Raw genomic sequence first — 5,816 nt, forward strand, 5'->3', positions numbered from 1 at the left:
TGGCCAGCAGATAAAATATTATTCAGTTATCGGCAAATAACAATCATTTTCATTCTGGACTGTTCGGCCTCATTCCTGAGGTTGTGATTCTTCTGTCACTGGTGCCAGGCCTTTGAGATAGATGTTGAACAAGATTATTATTATTATAAACACTTATAGAGCGCACTGCAACCCTACGGGCATCCTGGCGCTAGATTGGGCTGTGAGCTAATCTTAAATTTTGGTTTAAAGATTTGGTTGGGAGGGTCGGGCCAGCAGTGATAAAGGTGGCAATGACATCTACAGTAGCGGCCCGTGGAGGGAGTTCCGTGGGGCGGAAAGGCGGGGACGGGGGAGGGGCAGGGCGGGGGGTAGTAAACACTGGAATGTGGATGATAGGAGGTAAGTAAACAATTAAATAAATAAAACGAATTTCGTTGCGCGCCTTCATCGCAAAATGCGGTGCAGCGCCTGCTATGAAATTCGTTTTATTTATTTAATTGTTTACTTGCCTCCAATCATCCATATTCCGGTGCTTACTATCCCCCACAGCGCCTCTCCGGGCCGCTGCTGGACATCTATAAAGCAAAAGAGTAAAGGGTAGAAAAAAAAGGGCGAGTACAAGAGAGAAGGACTGGAGACACGCAGAAAGGAGAAACAAAATGGAAGAAGGAAGTTAAACAGAAAGAATTAGAGAAGCAAAGATCCATAGAGAGGAAAAATGAAAAGAGGAAAGGAAGGACAATGAAAAGGTAAAGCATTAAGGGCGCTTTTGCAGCTTGGCAGCTGCACGTCCCCTAGACTGGGCTTCTTCCTATCTCCCATGGTGCTAACCCTATCAAGACATTGAAGAATATGGTCTGCTTGTAGCCTATCAGGTGAACCCTGCCTTCCCGTCCAGACACTCGGTCCCACTGTGCCTCCTCCACAACAAGCACCCAGAGCCTCCCATCTCTCCTGCCAATATTCCATCACACTAAAAATATCCCACATCTGCCCCTACCCTTGCAAAGCATCATGGCACACAGACCAGCCAGACCCTTTGCTGCACAACAGCGCTTGTCAAATCCTAAGCCCCCTCACTTGTACCTGCATGGTCCCCTGCAGCCTTGCCCGGTACCTCTTGCATGGTGATTTGAAGAAATGTTCAGGCTGTGACTGTATGCTACCCCGGGTTGTCCAACCAAGTGGACATCCAGAAACAAGAAATCATCACAGAGGAGGCAGGCTGGAAATTCCACTATGCTATAGCTAATCGGGCAAAGTTGGAAAACTTTGTTCAATTTTGGTAAAAGTAAAATTGTCCAATTTCACCCAGCTACTTTGGCGTAGTGAAAACTTTGAAGACTCCATAGTGAAGATGGAAACTGGAAGCAATGCAGGTGCCAAAATTGGATGTGGCTGTAGAATGTAAACTAGTCGGTAAATGTAGGAGATTTTGAGAGTTAGTGATAGAGGTGAGGGACTGGGGGCTTAGAATGAGAATATGAGATAGTTGAAGATGGTAGAGTGTTGGAGATGCAGGTGATGAAATATGATGATGGTGACATGCATATGCGTCACTAGACTTTATAATAGAGATTATAGTATAAATATTAGTAGAAGCAACAAGATGATTGTGAGCTGATTGTGAGGGAGTGATCAGCAAAAAAAGGATCAATTCAAAGATACATTTTGGCAGGAGGCAGTCATACAGTGGGGAACAAGTGAGACCCTCACTGGTGAAGGAAGGATATCGCAGGCTTCGGAGGCAACCCATTGCCTTGGCATAGGACACCCTTGTGGAGTTGTTCTAATCCCAGACCAACAATGAATAGGGACCTGTTGGTGTGGCCTGGGGCTCTCTCTGGTGGAAACTCCGAATGCCCCCTGGCATTTCACCGCGTTTGTCATCCCGAGGCTGGGATGGCTTTCAGTTTTCATGTCGACACTCAGCCCAAGCTAACCAAAGTCAATGGGACTCGCCCTGTGCCCTCCCTTCCCTTCCAGGATCCTCCTACAATCTCCATTTACTATCACTGCGCACATGATAGAATATAAATTGGGGTTAGGGTGGGAGGTATGGTATTATTTGTTGGTAAAGCATTTCTTCAAAAATGATGTCTTTCAAATATTCCATTTATGCTGGTAATAAAATCACATTCCTAGATATGTGATGACGAACAAATGGCTTGACACGCAAACTCTATAGCTTACATTTCTATTGACGTAAAATGTACATTGACATAACTGTACTTTATCTTTTTCCAAATATGACAAAACTAAATAAAGTTTGTTTTTAAAAAAAGATTGAAAGGTAGAAACACAAAGTCAGAGTCTAAAACTTAACGCAGTGACTGTGGTTGTATATGCTAACAGGGTCTGGCTCTAGGCTCATGGTGGCCCTGTGCAGGGAGCGTAGGTGGGAGCCCCGGAAGAGGGGGTCCGGACGGGGCGGAGCTCAGGAAGGTGTTTTAATAATACATCCAGAAAAGTCGTTAGATGATTGACCAGTACCTGCGGCTGCTCCTACCCTTCCGAATTCGTCTCAGAACGATACAATTTAGGAGGAGGAGGGCATTGTGACACACGACATGAGGGACTGGGCGCACAGACAGCTGCAGTGCCAGGGCCAAGACAGGGGCACCGGACCCCCACAACCCCCCACAGAGAAATAATCGGTCATTGGTTATGATTTCTATGCCTATATAAGTATATGGATATCTATACCTATATAAGGGCAAAGGGCATTAATCGGGAAAATTACACTAGGGTCCTAAAATGATACATAACAATGTATGCAAAAACTGACTGTAGGATATGCAGGCAAATGAAAAACGTGGAGTTAGAATAGTAATTTTGACCTCCCTGTGTTTGCCACGCCCACTGCTGCCCTGGGGACGCAGTTCAGGACAAGTAATGTGACGAGCGAGTAGTGAGCAGCAGCAGGCCATATCTAATATATACGGCTCTGTGCTGCTTTAATCTCACCCTTGTGCAGGTCAGTAACTTTTGTTGCTGTGCTGCATTGCAATAAAGAAAATCTGCCCCTTGGTGTGCATGCCTGGCGTGCCCAATCTAGCCTTAACCCTAGCACTCTCCGGCAGTTGGTGGCAATTAAATTTAAAAAATACTCTATGGGATTTCCTTATTTCCTTACTTCACTTCACCCTCTCTCTTAACCTGACTCTAGTTCTACTTCTCCATGTACCTTTAACCTCCCTGCCTCTCTATGTATCTCACATGTGTCTACGGGACGCCCCAGCTGAGGAGTGAGGTGCTCTGGCAGAGCTGGGTGAGTCCCAGTAACGGACAGCAGGACTGCTAGAGAGAGAGATAGCAGCGAGTTCCTTCCCCTGGAGTAACCATAGGTGCTCTCCGCGCTCCACCGGGGCCCGCGCCTGGCTGTGTGAAACTGAAAGCGCTCGGGTTGGCCCGGTCGCTCCCCTGCCCCCCGAGGTCTAGGGGCCCCCAGGAGTCGCTGGGACTTGGAGCCATATTTCAACTGTCTGCCGCTTAATAGTGCAGAAATACCCTTTCTCTCCACCTTTATTGGCACAGGCGAAGCAGGGGGCCTAAAGAAATCAATCACCACCAGTTTACATGGGAGGCCGCGCCCGCTGCCACTGACTGGAAGACAGACAGCGGCCTACGAGTCGATGGATGCGGCACCGGCAAATTGAATATGCGGTGGGCCCCCCTCGGAGAAAGTGTCAGTGATTCCGAAATGTAATACTCGGCAATGATTAGGCCTTCCGCTGGCTGGGAGCCAGCCATATACTGCCGCTTAATTTAATGCAAAATAGTACTGCCCCCGACTCCACCTTTATTATAGGCCCTGCAGGCACAGGCGGAGAGGGGCCTAAAGGAAATCAGTGGCCAGCGCTGCCACTGGAAGACAGACAGCGGGCGGCCTACCTCGATGCATTGCGGCAAAACTCCCGGCTGCAGTAAATTCGCCCCTCCGACCTCAAGCATTAACAGCTACACTCACGCCCGGCTACCTCTCTTCATAATATGACTCGCTTGCTTGCCATGACGCGTCGCGATAGTCTCGCCACTCCGACCTCAAGCATTAACAGCTACACTCACGCCCGGCTACCTATCTTCATAATATGACTCGCTTGCTTGCCATGACACGTCGCGATAGTCAGTCAGTGCCACAAACAGTGTGCAGAAATATCATTATCAATCATCTGAGAGAATGGATCTATTCTGCCCTTACCCGGCAGGTGCGTTCACACTTCTTCACCTTATTCTCAGTCTGAGCTCAGGGGCCGCTCAGCTTTTGTCCGACTCCGACGTCGACGACCACCAAATGGCTGGGCTGTGCAGAGAGAGTCATACGCCACCAGTCCCACAAGTTAGTTACGCACGCGGGGAAGTCAAGCAGCAGGTTAGGTTGAGTCTGCGCGCTGCCGCAGATCACTCTATCCTGGCTTCCGGCGTCTGTGCCAGCCAGCCGGGTGACAGTCATGATGATTTGAAACACCCCGGTGCCCCTGCTGCCCAATCAGGAACGAGGTTGGTGCGGACTCGGAGCCAGAGGCCAGGGAAGTTAAAGGGAGGAGGGGGGGGGGGGTGACTCACTGTGTCAGGGCTTGGAACTGTGACTGTCGGAACTTTGTATTGGAAGCCGGGGTCGGAGCCGGAGGCCACCAAATCCTGCCAGGGGGCCGCCAGTGCCACGATGTATCATTGATCCTTCCGATCCGATCCTCGTCGTGGCGGCCCTGGGGTTTGGCGGCCCTGTGCAGGTGCACACTTTGCACATGCCTAGGGCTGGCCCTGATGCTAATATGACTTTATTACTTCCCAAAGAAACCCTTCTTTGCAATCTTAGAATAACAACAGTTTGAAAAAAAAAAAGGATCTGAACCTATGACTTACAGTTTGCATGCAGCTCCTTGATGCTGATATATAGAGCTTTGTGCAAGATTAGAAGGCTTGCATCTTATGAACTGGAAGTAACAAACTGATCTCAGTGTCAAATCAGTAGCCCACTTATCTACCACAATAAAAAACAAATCTTTGATCTCCATGTTACACAATGTGCTTCGCAGCAGGCACATTAACCCTCTATGCTACTTTACGAGTCAAACTTGTGACTGGACAAAACACAGAACTAGCCCCGACTGTGTTAACCACTAATGTTATCTTACCGTTTCAGAATTGATGGTTGCGTAATGATCTCTGCAGCAGGTGTCTTAACCCTGTAAAATATTTTAAAATGCAGCCTCTTCTTGACCAATTAAGTAATCTAGAACAGATTTCCTCTCACATATGTCCTTGTTGCCAATTTCTTTGCAGCAGATCATTAAAAAAAATAACTGTATAAATTGTCCGCCCATCCTGACACCTCTCCCTTTCCTCTGCCAAACCTTGACTCCCATGTATGGATTCTAGGAGTAAATGTTTTCCAGTTCCAGCACTGACTGCAGGAGCGTGATAGCTGATGGCCTCCGTGGCACCCATCTTTCTCCCTCTTTCCAGCTGTTCTTGTGCTTTGAGTCTCATTGGTGACATCACAGGCCTCCATTCTTTGATCCTCCCCCTCCGCGTGGCGCTTGTTATTGTCAGAGTATGAGGATTCATTTCTTAAACACGAAGCTTCCAAGGGTGCCTGATCCACGTGTCTCTAAAGAGGAGGACGAGCTGCAGCCAAAACAGCCTCGCCCGCGGTGAAGAACGAGGCAGGTGACTAAGTATTGTGGCATTGAAATGATATCCCGATCCGGTTAGGCGAGAAGTGCTCTGATTGGTTCCCTGGGAGGCCACGGCGCACAGGTGCATCCCTCCTGAGACTTGAACATAAAACTAGGCAGCGCAGCACAGAGACAGCAGATTTGGATTGAGTA

This window comes from Lissotriton helveticus, chromosome 9 (genome assembly GCF_964261635.1).
Source record: "Lissotriton helveticus chromosome 9, aLisHel1.1, whole genome shotgun sequence".
Classification (NCBI taxonomy): Eukaryota; Metazoa; Chordata; class Amphibia; order Caudata; family Salamandridae; genus Lissotriton; species Lissotriton helveticus.